Source organism: Helianthus annuus, chromosome 1, assembly GCF_002127325.2.
Source record: "Helianthus annuus cultivar XRQ/B chromosome 1, HanXRQr2.0-SUNRISE, whole genome shotgun sequence".
Taxonomy (NCBI): domain Eukaryota; kingdom Viridiplantae; phylum Streptophyta; class Magnoliopsida; order Asterales; family Asteraceae; genus Helianthus; species Helianthus annuus.
Window position 1 is genome coordinate 39,368,380 of NC_035433.2, and position 18,596 is coordinate 39,386,975.

The 18,596-nt window shown below is 36.5% G+C and overlaps 1 pseudogene; it reads right to left on the minus strand.

The window, feature by feature from the left end:
• Positions 1-725: 725 nt before the first annotated feature.
• On the minus strand, positions 726-8,045 carry LOC110900631 (annotated as a pseudogene).
• Between the last annotated feature and the right edge of the window lie 10,551 nt (positions 8,046-18,596).

Below are 18,596 nucleotides of genomic sequence, written 5' to 3' on the forward strand. Positions count from 1 at the left end.
TTAATCTGCTCCGGGCTTGCCTCTATCCCTCTTTTGGTCATCATATATCCTAGAAATTTTCCTGCCCCCACTCCGAAATGGCACTTAGCAGGATTCAGTTTCATGTTATATTGATCCAGGATATCAAACGCTCCCTTAATATCCTGGAGGTGATCCTCAGCCTTTTTAGATTTCACCACCATATCATCAATATATACCTCCATGGTGTCCCCCAGCTTGTCTTTAAACATCATGTTTACCAACCTCTGGTATGTTGCACCTGCATTTTTAAACCAAAGAGCATAGCAGTATAACAATAAATACCTGTTCGGTGTCATGAAAGCAGTATCCTCCTGATTAGAGGGTTCCATTTGGATTTGCTGAAATCCTGAAGAGGCATCCATGAAGGTTAACATCTCGTGGCCAGCGGTAGCATCTACCATTGAATCAATATGAGGTAGAGGAAACGGGTCTTTCGGACAGGGTTTGTTTAAGTCTGTGTAGTCAACACAAACTCTCCATTTCCCATTTTTCTTTTATACCACGACTACATTTGCAAGCCATTTAGGAAACTTCACTTCTCTAGTCATCTTGCTCCTTAGTAGTCTTTCAACTTCCTCTTGGATGATCACATTTCGCTCCGGAGAAAATTTCCTTCTCTTTTGTTTGACCGGCTTGAATGACCTGTCAATACCGAGCTTATGTGTTATAATATCCTTGGAAATACCTGTCATATCCTCGTGCTTCTATGCGAAAGTTGACATCCTGCATTTCAAAAAATTAGTCAATTGATTTTCAATATCCTAAGGGATATTGGTTCACACGAGCACCGAGATATCCGGATTATCCTGATCCAGGATAACTTTCTTTACATCCTGCTCCGAAGCTTCCGTGATATCCTGGGCCCGCATCTTTAATTGCTATGCTGCATTAGGCTTGGTTGAGGATTTCATTGAGGATGAGTAGCATTCCTTCGCTCCTGCTGATCACTATCAACCTTGACAACCCCCAAGGGGTAGGGATCTTGATGCACTGATGATAAGTCGATAGCACAGCCTCATATCATGGATCCATGGCCTGCCTAGTATGATGTTATAGCAGGATAGGGAGTCCATCACACAGAAACGTTGTATCGAGTTGACCCCTTCAACATATACTGGTAACTTTATCTCCCCTACGGTATTCCTAACTTCCCCACTGAAGCCAACGAGCACGGTGGATTTCGAAGTAATGTCCATCGGAGATACGTTCATCCTTTTCAATGTTTCTAGCTGAATTATGTTGACAGAGCTGCCATTATCCACTAATATTCAGCGTACAAAATGGTTAGCAACATATAATGTTATTACGAGGGCATCATGGTGAGGATCCTGGACAGTATCCCTGTCATCACTGTCGAAAGTGATCACTTTGTCAGTTGTGAGGGTAGTCATTCTGGCTGGTCTGTCTCCCCTTTCAATCTTAGACACCTTTGCGTGTCTCTTGGCCGCAGAATATGAAGTCCTACAAATGTCGGATCCTCCTGAAATAAAGTTAATTATTTTGGCATCTGCTAGGGGTGAGCTGCTCGCTCAGGATCCTTCTCAGGATCCTGCCCTTTATTTTTCTTTCTTCCCAGAAAATCCTTCAGATATCCCTTTCTCAATAGGTAGCTTATTTCTTTCCTTAGAGCAATGCAATCCTCAGTCATATGTCCGAAATCTTCATGGAAGGCACACCCTTTGGATTTATCCTTCCAACCAGCTTTTTGTTCATTCTTTCGACGCCACCTAGCTTTCTCTCCTAAACCCTGCATAGCATACATTAACTCAGGTATATTAACAGAAAAGCAATATTCAGATAATTCAGGATATTCTTCAGGATCCTCGTCTTCAACAGCATTTACTTTCTGGTTGTCATTTCTCCCATATGGCTTGGAGCAATACGTTTTATACGAGGATTCTGACTTCCTGTTGGTTGATTCATAGGTTGAGGTAGAATTCATCCTCTCTTGCATCTTTTTGTCATCTTCCAAGCGAATATATCTCAAGGATTCATTACAAGATCCTGATAAAACTGAGAATCTTTTTGTAATCCCATCTTAAAAGCCTGCACAGCTGTTGCAACATCAAGACGTGGGATATCCAAGGATTCCCGACTAAACTTGTTCACATAATCCCTCAAGGATTCCTGAGGTCCTTGAGTTATCATGTAAAGATCACTGGTTAGTTTCTCAAAACTCCGGCTACAAGAAAACTGACTATTAAACAAATTAACCAAATGAGCAAATGAAGTAATTGAGTGAGGAGGAACATTTAACAGCCATTTAAGGCTGATCCTGTCAAGGTAGAACCAAAACCCTTGCACAAGCATGCTTCCTTGAGCTGCGGAGGGATAGGGTTAATCTCCATTCTTTCTCTATACTGAGCAATATGCTCTTCAGGATCCGTAGTCCCATCATACAGTTTCATGTTGGGGGTTTGAAATCTCTTTGGGATTTCAGCATCATAGATAGGATATGCAAAGGGGGATATCATGTGGCTGTCTTGGGACACTTCCGGAATTGGCTGGACCACTCCAGGTACACTGGATATCATGTTCTTCAATTTCTGAAGCTCCCTAGTAATTGTTGACGTCATACCTGCATCCTGCAAAGAGCCATTATTGTTAGTAGCAAGAATATTATTATTTGACATGTTACCAGTCTAAGGATTCTTGCCATATCCTGAAGCATATCCTGAGCTCCTCACGGTTGACATCCTGACTGAGGAGGGTATCTCAGGAGTATGATTTTTAGTATGGCTTGGCACGATATTCCCCCGGTTATCCTCAGTGTAAACTGCAGAACTGAAGTTCAAAGCCCTAGGCTGCAAAGGAGTGACAGTTTCTTCAGCAGATCTACTTGGGCCGGATTTCAAGAGTTGTATCTCTCTCATCAGCATCCGATTAGTTTCCTGCTGCTGCCTCATCTGTTCCTGTACACTACCAAACAAATTCAGAATTTCATCATTAGAAGCAAAAACAGGACCAGATCCCTGGGTACTGGGAGCGGGGATGACTTCCCGAGCCACATGGCTCTCAGTTCCGTGTGAAGAAGCTTGCATTCTTGGAGGAGGAGGTGGAAGCACCGAACCAATTGTTGCGGAGGTTGTAGCAGACATGGTGGAAGAGCTCATGTTTGATATCGAGGCCATTGAAAACAGTGTAGCAAAAAGTTTTGACAATAGAAAACCGAGTAATGATTTTACTAAAGTTTTTAGTAAAAGTAGCACCACTTGCCCCACGGTGGGTGCCAAATTGTTTTGGTCAAAAATTACCGAAGCAATTAAGTGATCAAATTAGTTAAGTGAGGTAGTGTGCTAGAAATGAGTGTCGAAAATATGTTAATCAAGTTAATTGTAAAAACAGTTTCAGGATATGACTCAGGATATTGAGCTGTATCTATGATCAAACGATGAGCGAAAAATGTAAAGGGGTGACACGAGATGTACGAGGAAAGCCCTTGATCAATCTAGATCGCCGGCACAAAACCTCGAGAGCTGACAATCGCAGCTGCCTTGTTCTTTTATTACTTCAAATATCAGGATACAGTGCAGGATGTGATGCGGATCAACTATGTGATACAATGTGCTTTGAGTGCAAGTGTTTGTGTGTAGTGGTTGCCAGTAGCTTGAGAGTAAAGTGTGCAAATGAAAAAGTGTGTGCTTTAACCGATCCAATCCATCTATTTATAGTAAAAGAAATGTAACAAACTACCCTACTAAACCGGGATCTGGCGGATATTCCCTTCTTGAACGTTGTAGACCAGGTCCTTCGGGTTCAACGTCTCTCTTGTAACTGGTTTGCCCGAGTCTTAAGGAGAAGAGGTCCATCTGACCTTTAGTGACCTACAGCTTCTTTCCTGCACGTGGTCAATTTAGTTAACACCAGGATATCGCACCAGGATGTTACCAATATCCTGATCCGGTATCCTGGTCACAGGTAAACAATCAAAAGCAGAATATTAGTCAGGATATATATATATATGCTCAGAAAATGGCCCATAACAACCATTTCACTTCCAACTTGCTCATCTTCATTCTCTTTCACTCTTGCTCTGATTTGAGGCTACCACATTAAGTTGGAGGCCTCATACTTGAGCATTCTAGTTCATTTTTCCAAGCATAGGACTCTTGTAAGTGTTCTTTCATGCTTGTTTATTTGTTTCAAGTAAGAAAGTCAAACAGTGTTTGACTTTCAGCTTTGACCATGAATTGGTCAAATCAAAGTTCAATTGAACTTTGCAACATGATCGTAATCACGATGGTTATAATCCCTAGCGATTATACCTACTGATAACCACGTTGACTAGTCATAGTGACGAGTCAAAGTTTCGGTCCAAATGCACGATTATGTGCATTTTGCGACGGAACTATTTTCGGGTATCAAAACACTTTGTTTTGATACCAAATCAGTTTTCTAACTTAGTTAAACATGTTTTAAGATGTTTAACTCGTCACTGCTAGTTTAGTGCTTATTTAGGGTCGTAAGTCAAGCGGTCTCGACAACCGCTTAGACTTTTAAACCCGACCCGTTTGGTCGATCATTAGGATCCGACCAAACATATCTTGTGACCATAGTTGTATAGGGAATAACCTACTGAGGTTATACCTTATGGTCACCATGTTTGGTTATTTATTCGTTAAGTCGTTTATCTGCTAATTAAAAATGACCAAAATGCCCTTTTTACGCATAACTTCATTTTTAACACATGTAATCAAACTTTTGACATCTAAACTGATTTAATAACATTTTCAAACATATTTCGGCATGTAAGACTTAACATATGACATAAATAACCATCCGATCTTATATTTACGCAAACGACGCATTAAAGTAGCTTAAACTACCTTAACGAGTCGGAACGGGTCAAAAGCACTTAGGATAACTTTCTAATCAGAATGTTAGGTCTATTACATCATGCCATATGAGTTCCAATACTCATTTGATCTATAGGACTTCATTCTATCCTATCCTACGGTTTAGGATCTGATTATTAACATAGTTACCTATATTAGGTGCAGTTTGATTCCGTGATTTCTCAAGCTTTAATTTGGTCTTTATTTCAAGACTACTAAGCAATCCCAAGTGAGTACATAGTCCCCTCTTTTACCGCTTTCAAATATTTTGGGGTGATACACATGTGCCTCTTGTTACTTTCATGCTTTTCATGCTTTTTATGACATATACTTGCTATGTTCAACTAGTACACATATAGTACATGTTTTCAATTATGTTTTGCTATGTATGTTGACTGAGCATCCTAGCACATTGATTTCATAAGACACTTTTGTTGCATATGTTTACTTAGCATATGGACACATTGATTTATATTACATTTCTGCTATGTATGTTGACTGAGCATGCTAGCACATTGATTTCATAAGACGCTTCTGTTGCATATGTTTACTCAGCATATGGACACATTGATTTACATTATATTTCTGCTATGTATGTTGACTGAGCATACTAGCACATTGATTTCATGGACATTTCTACTTCGTATGTTTACTTAGCATACTTAGTACATGGTTTTCAGATAACATGCTTACATTGGTTATGAAATTTGGTATGTTTAACGGGACAATAATACATTCATTAACATTGATCATGCCGCTTGGTAGTATGTAATGGTACCATATGACTTGAAAAATCCCGTTCCTCACTTCCTAGGTTTTTTTGGAAGTAGGGAATGACAGAATCCGAAAACATTTTTGATAAACCTTTGACTAGTTAAGGGTTTATCCGATAGTCTCAACACTTAAATGTATGCGATGAACATATCCACATAAATGTCTGTATCCATAAAGCATTGGTTTTGCAAAACGTAACTTTTGATTTAAACTTAGGTTTATTCAAAGACATTGTTTTGTACATTATACATATGGTTTGAGTAAATACTTTTTATTCGCCATACATGACATTTGGTTACAAATTGACATTATACATATGGTTTGAGTAAATACTTTTTACTTGCCATACAAGATATTTGATAATACAAAACATGGTTTACATTTGACATCGGACTTTGTTACACATAACATTTTGACATTGGTTAACAAGACATTTTGGTGGTTATTTAGTAAGTGATTCAAATAACGAGGTGTGTGTAATATGATAGAAGCATGGTGGGTACGCCGCTGCTACTTCCTATATATAAGTGCTTTTATGATATTACATACCGTAGCGTTATCTAAACCACTCCGACAAAGACATAGACATGACACATTACTATATAAATACAATTCAAGTAGATCTTAGGAACAGTGAACGTTTTTTGTCTTTAGTTGTTTTTATAATGTAGCCAAAGTATTTTTTATTTATTTTCAGCACTTTGGATTTATATATTATATTTTTGGTCATTCAAGTTTTGTCTTTTTTGTGATCAAAGTTAAAGATTTTTCGAAATAAATTTGAGTTTTTTTATGTTTACATCACGTTGTGGTATAAGTTTGTGTTTCTTTACATTACATGAATATAAAAAAATCGCGTTTTTTTACTATTTTCACGGTTTTGGTCGTCGTTTGCTTACTACTTAACACAGTTTTACGACCCGCACACCCGCAACGTGGGAGTTACACACTAGTTTTATACAAATGACATATTTTCACAAGACATTGTTTTACAAATGACATATTTCATACAAATTCATTTTTACTTGGTTATTCATTTAACCATGCATTTTTCTTTTATATCATTTGATTTTCGTATTGAATTTCACATGATTTATAAAAGAAAACAATTTTTATAAGGTTCATGACAACTTTTCATTAAACATTTCTTTTAACTTACAAGTCATGAATCCTTCATCAACAAAACCTATGTATCTCACAGGCATTTTTATGCTGACCTACTTGTTTTCACATGTGTTTCAGGAGCTAATGTTTGAGGTTGATCGTTACACACTTAGGCAGACTCGGGCCTTAGTGACTTAAAATGAAGCAAGAACAGTTTAGTATATGTTATGTTTTCTTTAATTCCAAGACAATGTAAACGTTAATTCTAAATAAAACCAAACGTTAAGTTCCATGTGTTGTGAAACAATAATTCTGTTACGACACTCCCCGACGTTTCCGCTGCAGTTTGTTGTTTTACGCGGTCGGGGTGTGACGTTTTGAGGCTCTAAATCTTTCCACCACCTACAAAAATTATAATACAAACACCATAAAATCAACACCATTTGAAATCTGTAGTAATAAGTTGAATAATTGAATGAGAAAATAAACACACTTGGAGACTTGGCTAAGCTCTCTTTTGTGCAAAGATTGAAGTCGGTAGAATTCCAACTTTGCAAGTCTAAGCAAGGATTCATTATGTGAATCTTGTTGTTCATAGAAAGGTATGTATCGCAACGCCTCTAGTCTTGGCAACCTTTTCCATATGGGCTGCTTTAGTGCTTCCTCTATATGCCTCGAAAGAGACTGGGTACAGTTCCATTGGACGGGATCCTTTGTTATTTTTTCAAGCTGGCCTTTTGTTAAAGCAAGAGCATCATCTAGTACAACTTCCCCTGGCACCCGCATATATGCCGCCTCATATAACTCAAGCATGCCTTCAACATCACTAGTTAAAGATTCTTAAAAGATCCATCATTGTTCTTGTATTTGTTGAAAATATCTAATTTCATTCATATACAGACTGTTAGCTTCTTTTACATTGTGATTAATAAATTGAACCTATATTCACTAACCACATGAAACATAAAATCCTTCTTGTCGAAGGAGTCAAAACCAAAGGAAAACACTACCACTATTCCAGTCATCACCATATATAGTATAAATATGGCCAAAGGCTTTCACGAGCTCTTGATCAAAACAGTAGGCAATGTCGTGGCGTTGGATATCGTTAACAAGTTTTAACAAGTCATTATGTTTACTGGGATCATCAAAGGCTACGATTATTTGTTTCCTCACTTCTTCTTTCAAACTTTCGATTGTTGCTCTACTATAGCTTGCTCTTCTTGCTAAAATTGATGGCAGCAAATCAAAGAGAAGGTGAAATTTACAAGTTAGATCATAAGCATACTCACATGAACTGGCTGTTAGCATTTATTGTGATATATTTAGTATTTAAATATGTATTGTTATTTTTGTCTAAGAGATTGGCGGTTAGGAAGTCACACCACTGAATCAACAAGTTGGTTCACCAAAGGGTCTGATACCCTTTCACTATGCATAAATACTCCATGTAATCTTTCATTTTATACCAAACAAGCTCTGAATTCATTCATAATTATCTTAATTCCCGATCTTATTTACCCCTGTGAACATCACTGGCCTTGTAAGAACTTTCCCAGATAATTATATTGAATTGTAAGAATACTAAAAGTTGTAACATTTATTTTAATTTTTCTTAATTAATATAAGTTTAACTTAAAACTGACAACAGTTAGTTAGGATTCCTTCTTGATCATACGAGCCATCTCATGCAGTAGAGATCAAAGCCTTTAAGCCAGTGTTATTTGATGCATTCCTGTCATTTGAACTCTGACATGAAGACTCTGTTTTTGGCCTTTGACATTCCCTAGTAAAATGTCTGTAAATCTGACAGTTAAGGCACCTCACTTTGGTCTTGTCAAAACCAAAAATCTTGCCAACAAACTTCCTTCTTGTTCGATTCATAAACCTCTTAACTCTTCTAGAAATCATGGCCATTTGCCATTGAAGATCCATGTCCTCTAAGTCATCAGGGTCAATTTGTTCATAATCTTCATCAAAAGTAGCAGGATCAGATATCTTTCCCTGAATGTAGTTCTCGTAAGAGGCCACAAATGAAGCAAGTAAAGTAAGATGTTCTTCTGCAGCCTTCACAATCATAGGCATTGATTTGGTATTGCTTTTCTGATTACTAGCTGATTGTCTCTTAGCACCTATTGAACCTCCTGAAGCAGCATCGAAACACACATCACCATTTGCATTCGTGATAACCTGCTCATTTTCACATGAAAGGAACGCTGTTGAAGAATCGCTAGAAGCGTTGTGTGATGATGAAGATGGAATGCCTTTATAAATCCCCGGATCTTGAACCTGATCATATCCTGTTTCCTTCTTCTTCATGTTGAGCTCGTAAGCTCTCAGCTTTCCAACAACTTTTTCTAGTTCTTTAGTCTCACAATCAGCTTCTCCTTTAATCATCAGAGTATAGATATCCCGCTTAGCAGGTAAAGCATCATGTGACATTTGTGCTCTGTAAACACTGTACGTTGTAAAACAATATCAATTATCAATGAAACGATGTGTTTTGGTCTCAATATTTGTGTATATATGTTTGATAATTTTACGTTTTGATTCTAGTTCGATTTCAAGCTCTAAATCGCTTTCTAGAAAGTTATACGCAAACTAATGCGTAAACGTAATCAGTTTAACGCGAAAAACACTCTGTAATAGTGACATAGGTTAACATACCTTAAATAACTGTTACATAACATAGAAATAAGTTTTGAAGGGTTTGGTGTGCCAAAAACAAGTTTATTTGATCACAGGGACTATTTGTGACAAATTGCGAAAGTCTGCCGATTCGTATAGCAAAGAACATTCCAAAACAAGATCATAAGCTAAACATACCCTAAATATCCTTTATATAGCTTAGAAATAGGCTTTGATGGGTTCGGTATGCGAAAATACGCTTATTTGATCAATAGGGACAAAAAGCGTCAAAAAGTGCATAAGTTTGCATTTTCGCATATATATTATGTTATGAACATAACCGGACATCCAAAAATTTTTGTAATCATTAAAATATTTTATTTTAGTGGTTGGAATGCAAGAATACCATTCATCGCGTAATTTGGTTCGTTTTCGCGTCCGTTCGAGTTTTCGTTGTAATTAACCGAATAACGTGATCGTACAGCCAAACGAACCGACATCCGAGATGTTTTCAAGCATATTTTATGTTACCTATGTTTTAACATCATTGTAGAGCCTTGAAATGGGGTTAACGGGGGTTAAATGCATCAAAAAATTAGTTTTATGCATGCAGGGACCATTTTTGTCATTTCCTGATACTTCTCTCGCGGGCCGCGTAAGCCAGGGTTAACTATTACGTGGGGCGTGACAACCTTAACTGGCAGATTCATTGAATTAAGCCAAACATCCGGTTCTCATTGTTTTTAATCCTAGTTTTAGCATACCTTGGGCTTCTTTAAGTGCTCCCCAAGTATCCAAATCTGTGGGCAACATGTGTATGCCCAAGATTATGCTTTGAACAACTCAAAAACACATGGAATGATCTTAATGGATCGTGATTTTCTATAAATAGCCATGGTTTTCAACACTTTTCCTTGCTCATTTGATCTTTCCACTCAAATCTGCTCTAAGTTGAAGCTCTCACACTTGTTGAAGGCTTCATACCTGAGTTTTCTTTGTTCTATCTCCAAGCTTGGACCCTTTGTAAGTTTCTTTCATGCTTGGTTATGTATTTCAAGCATGAAAGTCAAACAGTGTTTGACTTTCTGCTTTGACCATGAATTGGTGAAGACAAAGTTCGTTTGAACTTTGCAACGTGAGCATAATCAAGATGGTTAAAGTCCCTTGTGACTATACCTACTGATTACCACGTTTATTAGTCGAAGTGACGAGTCAAAGTTTTGGTCAAAATGCCGATTATGCGCATTTTGGGATGAAACTATTTTCGGGTATCAAAACACTTTGTTTTGATATCAAATTAGTTTTCTAACTTAGTTAAACAAGTTTTAACATGTTTAACTCGTCACTTTTAGTCTAGTACTTGTATAGGGTCGTAAGTTAAGCGGTCTTGACAACCGCTTAGACTTTCGAACCCGACCCGTTTGGTCGATCATTATGATCCGACCAAACATATTTTGTGACCATAGTTGTATAGGGAATAACCTTCCGAGGTTATACCTTATGGTCACTTAGTTTAATTTGTTGTTATGATAGGTAGTTTATATGCCTTAGGTAAATGAGCAAAATGCCCTTTTCATGCATAATTTGAATTTAAGCATATGTAACTTAATTTTTGACACTTAAACTGATTATACAACATATTTAAACATGTTAGGGCATATAATACTTGTCATAGGACTAGTTAGGCGTCTCGAACGTGCATTCGCGCGAATGACACGTTAAAGTAGCGTAAGCTACCTTAATGGGTCATAACGGGTCATAAGCTCTTAGGATAGGTTACGACTCAGAATGTAGGCTTTGTTAAACCATATCACATGAATTTCATTACTCATTTGGTTTATGAGACCCCATTCTACCCGATCTCCCCATTTAGGTGCCGATTTATTAATATAGCGATCCGATTATTAGGTGCCACTTGATTTCCTTGGTTTGCCCGAGCTTTGTTAAGTTCATTTAATCGAGGATATCTTGCAATCTTGTTGGTGCATACGTCTGTCGACTTCGTTTTGTATCGAGTCTTACATTGCTCATCACACGAAGTTCAAGAAATCAAGTCAAAAGTTAATTCCGCTTGAGATGGCTAATTCCGTTTGAAGTAGACTTCATGTAATTCCGCACGGAATTAACATGTTAATTTCGTTTGTGTGTAGTTCCGGTTGTAAGTAATTCCGTTTGGAACATGTTTGAAGCAGAATTACAATGTCTATAAATAGGAGTGTTTCCGTTTCATTTGAAACGGAATTAGGAAGAGTGTTTCCGACGGCGAAGCTCTGTCGAAGTGTCTACAGACTTGTAATTGCTACCAGATCAATAGAAAGACAGTTAAAAGTGATATTCTAGCTGAATCACACATAATTTGTCTGTTTCCGCCTTTCATATTGTGTAGAACACCTCTGATTGACTCGTTTCGAGTCTGCACACCATCCTACATGTGCTATCAGAGCTCAGGAGGAGGAGTTCTGCAGATTTCAGCTTGATTTCATCTTGTTTTCTTACTTTTTTCATCTTCTTTTCTCAATTGAACAAGTTTTAACAGTCAAAATGTTCTAAATTTCTCATATCATAAGCGAAATGGTGTTTTAACAAATCCTTGAGAAAATTGGACCTTAATTCGACTAAAATATGCTAAAATTGATAATTCCGCTTGAACTTCAGATCAAATATGATGACATTAGCTTAATTCCGCTTGGAATTATACCTTAATTCCGCTCGAAATTACTGTCTAAAACTAATCTCGTTTGAACTTGTTGTTAATTCCGCACGGAATTCATAATTCCGTTTGAAATTTCAAATGAAATCATAATTCCGTTTGAAAATCTTAATCTCGCTTGAAACTTTAATTCCGTTTGAAGTGTGTGTGCAGGTTAATTTCGCTTTGGAGTAATTTCATTTGAAGGATCTAATTTCGTTTGAAGGATCTAATTTCGTTTGAAAGTGTCTATTTGTGAAAATTTTTACTGAATCATGGAAGAAGAGTTCTACAACGCGTTTACTACATCTCCGACTACTCCAACTTCCATTGCTCAAACCATGAACCTGGAAAACAAAACTGGAACTTTGCAAAAACCCCCGAAACTTATGGGAATTGAAGAGTACCATGGCTAGAAAAATCGTTTTGAGAATTGGGTTTAGGCAAACCATCTAAGAGCTTGGGAAAGCATTGAAACAAAATATGTTAGACCACAGACTGCTTTGAAAGTTGATAAAATCATCTCAGAATTTACGGATAAAGATAGGGATAGTTATAAAGGAGATGAAATGATGATTAGTCTTCTACAACAACCTGTCAAAGAGGATATATTTGTGTTGCTTCAGCATGGTGATAGTGCTCATTCAATATGGGAGGCACTTGAGAAGAAATTTGAAGGAAGTACGGAAATGATCAATAGCAAAAAATCATTATTGAAGAAAGAATTTGAGTTGTTTACAAGTATGCCATGAGAATCTACAAAGACTCTCATTGAGAGATACTGTCATCTTGTGCGCACCATGTCTTAGTTGAAAATTACTAAAACTCCAGCAGAATGGGTTGAAAAGTTAGCTGACACATTACCACAGAAAGAATGGGGTACTTATCTCATGATCTTAAAGAATTCTGGAGAGTTTAGTAGATTGTCAATTGGACAGTTTATTGAAAAGCTTGAGGCACAGGATCTTGAACAACAAAAGATTGCCAGAATGAACAGCTCAAGCAATCAACAAGACATCAAATTGTGCTATAAAGGAAATGTTCAAACTGTTGAAGCAAGACCTAAGATACAAACTGCCTTGAGTGCAGGAAATTCATCTGGATCAGTCAGTCAAAGTTCAATCAACACTAGTGGATTTTCAAATGTCAATCCTTCAAGTGTTCAAAGTTCAAATGTTGGTAATGGACATATGATTCAGTGCACTGTCGCATTGCATCTTCAAAATGGTCAGAATTTCTCTGAAGAAGTTGTTAAAAGTCATATAGCATTACTGGTTACTGCATTGGAATCTTATGAAGGATTGATTATTGGAAGAATTGGTAATCCTATGCTAACCAAGGAATATTACGATCAGATCGATGCAGAGGAATTGGAGCTCATGGATATAAAATGGTGCTTAACTAGTGTCTTGAGGAGAGCAGAAAAGTTTAAAACGATTACAGGAAAAAATGATTTTTTGGATGCACATGTTTCTTATTTGGGTTTTGCTAAATCTAAAGTTACTTGTTTTCGATGCAGGGAGAAAGGTCATTTCAAGAGAGAATGCAAAAATCAAGAGGCTAGTGGAGCAAAGAATCCGTTTGGAAAAGATGATTACTATCAAAAAGCCATATATCAACAAGTTGCTCATCAATCGCATCAATAAAAGGAACCACAAACTGCACATGCTAGAATGATCGAAGATGCAAATAAGAAAGCTTATTATGGTATCATTGATCAAGATGATGAAAAGATGGCTCCAGGATTTAGCTGGGATAAGTTTGTGGATGAAAATAGGGAGTTTAAAGCTTTCATTGCTCAAATTGTTCAAAAGCCAGAATTGATGAAAGAGTGGATAACAGTGTTATTTGATGAAGAGAAAAGTCAAGATAAAGAATCTGTTACTTTTGAAAACAGCTCAACAGATACTAGTGATGATGAAGAAGAGATTGATCAGATAAACATTGGAAAAACTCATTTCTCTTCTGACAGTTTTGAATTTTATTTTGCAGATAAATTGAAGAAACTTAAAGAGAGAAAAACTGCAAAAGAAATGAAAGAAGTTAAGATTGTTGAGAAGATAGTTGAAGTGGAAAAGGTAGTTGGAGTCAAGAAGATTGTGGAAATAGAAAAGATTGTTGAAGTCACAAAACCTTGTCTCACATGTTTGGAACCTTGCAAACAATGTGAAGATAAAGATGAAAGGTTTAGTAAGCTTGAAAAGTTGAAAGAGAAGTTGTTGTTTGATGTTAAGAATGTGAAAGAGTCGTATGATGTATTGAACAAAACTGTGAATAGTTTGCAGAAGACAAACTCTAAAAGAGAAGATGCTTTGACAATGATGAATGCAACAATGATGTCTAAGCAGAAAGAGATTAATTTCTACATTGAAGAATGTGCGAAATTGAAGCAAGAGTTGGAAAGTGAAAAAGTTGAAAATGAAAGAATCAGACGATTACTGAGTAGTTATTCAAGTTCTGATTACTTAATTGACAGAATTTATCCAACTGTTGCAGGTTTTGAAGTGTTTGACGACAAGAAGCCAAAGAAAAAGGATACTGGTAAGAAACAGAGTGTCAGTTATAACAAGTGTTCGCCTCCAATTTGGGAAGGGTATTCGCTTAGAAAACCAAATGAGGAATAAGTAAAAAGGCAGTCAATATAAAGTTAGAGTCCGAGATAACCGATGAGTTGCCAGACAATATTGATATCATATTCACAGCGTCCGACACAGATCATGAGTCTGAGTTAATAAAAAAGATGGTCGATCCGGTGTTGGATAAGGATGAGGAGTCATAGTCACAGTCCGAGTCCGGGAGTTTGAGCTCGTCTGTCAGGAGTTCAAAGTTATCGGGAAAACGGGTGCATAATAAAGAATTTTTGTTGTCAAAATCTAATTTGAATGACGAAACATTTGAAGTTGTTTATACTTTAAATGATTCTGACAAATTATATTTTGATAAAGAATTTCCAATAAGAGGTGTTAAAACAGAAATGATTAAAAAGGTTTTCAAATTAACAGAAATTAATATTTCTGAAATAAAAGATGAAAATCTTTCTGCAAAACCTAAACCTTACACCTCAAGAATTAAACAAAGGATAAACAAGAAAATGGGTTACAGTTAGGGTTCGGATTTTCGAAAGAAACCAAATCATAATGGTAATTTCAAAAAGAAAGGTCTTGGTTTTACTCCACCAGAAAATTATAAAAATGAGAAAATGTCTAAAAATACAAAATTTGTTTCAGGTACTTCAGCTGAGGATGAAAAGAAGAGCTCTTTCTGGAGACAAACAAATAAAGAGTTCTTAGCTGAAAAACAGAAGATTGCAAAGTATGAACTCATCAGAGAAAAGAGACAAGAACCTGTGATGTCAAGAAGTTGGTCACATCGCTTGGAACTGTCCTAAAGCAACCAACACAAAACAGGGAGTCTCAGAAAAAATCAAAGAAATAGTTGTTAATAAAACCGAACCACCAACAGAAAAATTTAAAGTGTTTAAAAATTCTACATATGAAGTTGGTGAGTGTTCGAAAAGGTTTTACAAACGAAGAGGAAATCTTGACAACCAAACATGGGTTGTTAAAAAATCAAATGTAAAACCTGGCGATGAATCTGATTTCATTAAATCAGAGGAGCCTCATGTTGTAAAAAATGCTGAAAACTCAGTTCCGCCTTTGGATGGAGTTCATTTTCCACCATTGCAGGGACTGAGAATTTAAAATCAAAGGTTGGAAAAGTTGAAATATCAAATCAATTTTATTCTGAAAAGAATGAATTTGATGTTGATAAAGCTTTTAATGGAAATGTGAAGAAGATTTTTGGGACGATGATCGAAGGGAAAGTTAAAGGGGTTAAAGATTTTTATAAATCTAAGAAGGCAACTTATACCCCAATTGTAGATGAGTTGATTACACCCAAGGCTGGTCAGGCTTGGGTGTCTGTGTTTTTTACTTAAAAAACCTGACTTGCCGGAGCTCCCAGATTGGTAACAGTGGAGCATGAATCGGCATCTTTCTTTATTTTGAGTTTGATTGTGCTTATTTACAAGTGGTACAGAGGTTTGTTCTTACAATGTGATTAATCAAGGTCATTCATTTGAACTTGATGTAATCCTCATACAAGTGGTTGAAAACAATGTGATGAATTAATCCCCAACCTACAAGTGGTAAAATCAGCAAAACTTATTTTCCGGAAAAACCATTTTGATTAAAACAAACTTAAGTGTTTTGAAATCATAATGGGAAAACAGTTTGTTGTAAGGGGGAGTTCTGATTGTTTATGCCTAGTGGATGGTGATTTGAAGCGATTCACATCAAGTTGTCATTTTATTGTATAGTTTGTTTTTCAAGTTTCTTTAAATGTTTCTGAATTTTAGGGGGGGGGGGTAAGAAAATTTCAGAAAATCCAAAAACATTAGAAATTTGAAACATCCAAAAACATGATAAAATCAAAAATGAGTTTTGTTGTAAAAAGAGGAAATGATAGTACATCAGTGGACTATCACAACATGCTAAAGAAATGTAAAGTAAAAAATGTTATAAACAATCTCACTGTGGATGTGCCAGTAGGTTTTTACACATTTAGTAAATTTTTTCCGAGATATAAACCTTAATTTCAAACTTGCTTATCTCGTGGGGAACATTTCTTGGATATATGGGTAACCCCCGAAATCTTGTTTGAAAGGTCCCTCTTTCTGAGATACTAGGTCTTTATACTCAGTGATATCTGGGGTATTATCCCGGACTTCTGATTTTGCGGAAGCAATGGCCTAGTCCCCGTATAATACTTTGCATTTGCTTGAAATATAGCGCTGCCCTCAGTACAAAAAAAATGATGACATATTGAAAAATGTTAATCATGTACTGTTGAAGAAAAGATTCTCTAAAGGGAACACACCAAAAGTCGCGCCGTCATCTCTTTGCTGAACGGAAGTTTTGACCTGAGCTCTTACGGTTTCGCATTTAACCCTTTACAGATATCATCTAGGTATATTCACCTGTAAGACTGAATATTGGGATCTGGATACGGGAGTATATTCAAGTGGTGGGACACGCGAATAAGTTTAATTACTTAAAACATTAATCTCGTATCTCGAAACAGTTGAACTTTGTGTGAAAATTTAAGTGGATCAGTATACTGACAATCTAGGTGAATTGTTTAGAACTTAAAATGTTTAAAGCTTAACGGTGTTAGTGATTTGTCTCACAATCTGATATGATCCTCTAACACAAAATCACAAAAAGATTGTATGTAAATATTTCTTTACTGCATTTCATTAAAATCAAAATCTCAAAAAGATTTTAAGTGTGTTTTAACATAAATTTTGAAAAATCCAAAAAGATTTTCGACAACTGATGTTGAAGAGCTGAATTTCAATGTTCCAAGTGCTAAACATGATGATCAATTTGAGGGGGAGATGGTTTAATCTAAAAATGTTTGAATATTTTCTTACAAGTGGTTCATCAGTTATTAACATTGTTAAATCATTCTGGATAAATTTGAGAGTGAGTCTGAATATATAAATTTGTCAAATGATAAATTTGTGAAATTTATTGTGAGGTAGAGAATGTGCAGGGTAGCAAGATTCAGATTCTGATTCGGAGTGATAGAAAGCCAGGTTTCGATACCTGAAGACTCTGTGATTTCAAAAAGCCAGGCTGCGATCCCAGCATATTGAAAGGGGGAGTCTGAAGACATCCGAGGAGAGTATATTGGTGCTGATGAAAAGAGAAGAGCAGACAGACTGATAAAGATTGAAGACGTTGAAGACTCGACACTTAAGACTCGTCAACATCTGAGGGGGAGTCTATTGGTGCATAAGTCTGTCGACTTCGTCTTGTATCGAGTCTTACATTGCTCATGGCATGAAGTTCAAGAAATCAAGTCAAAAGTAAATTCCGCTTGAGATGGCTAATTCCGTTTGAAGTAGACTTCATGTAATTCCGCACGGAATTAACATGTTAATTCCGTTTGTGTGTAATTCTGGTTGTAAGTAATTCCGTTTGGAACATGTTTGAAGCGGAATTACAATGTCTATAAATAGGAGTGTTTCCGTTTCATTTGAAACGGAATTAGGAAGAGTGTGTCCGACGGGGAAGCTCTGTTGAAGTGTCTACAGACTTGTAATTGCTACCGGATCAATAGAAAGACAGTTAAAAGTGATATTCTAGCTGAATCACACACGATATGTCTATTTCCGCCTTTCATATTGTGTAGAACACCTCTGATTAACTCGTTTTGGGTCTACACACGATCCTACAAATCTCAAGTGAGTACATAGTTCCCCGATTTTACTGTTTTAAATTGTTTTTTGGGTGACTCATATGTGTTAAACAATTACGATGTTTTCAAAAACGAATACTGTTGTTTATAATAAACACAACAATTTCGATAATGTGAACGAACTTATTGGGACGTAATTACATAACGAATGACATTCATTAGCTTTGGCCGAGCTAACGAGTATTATGTTATGCTACCATAAGATCTGACAAATCCCGTTATCAGACTATCGCCATGGTTATGTATGGGGATAATGTGGGTAACAACAAAACCTGATGATT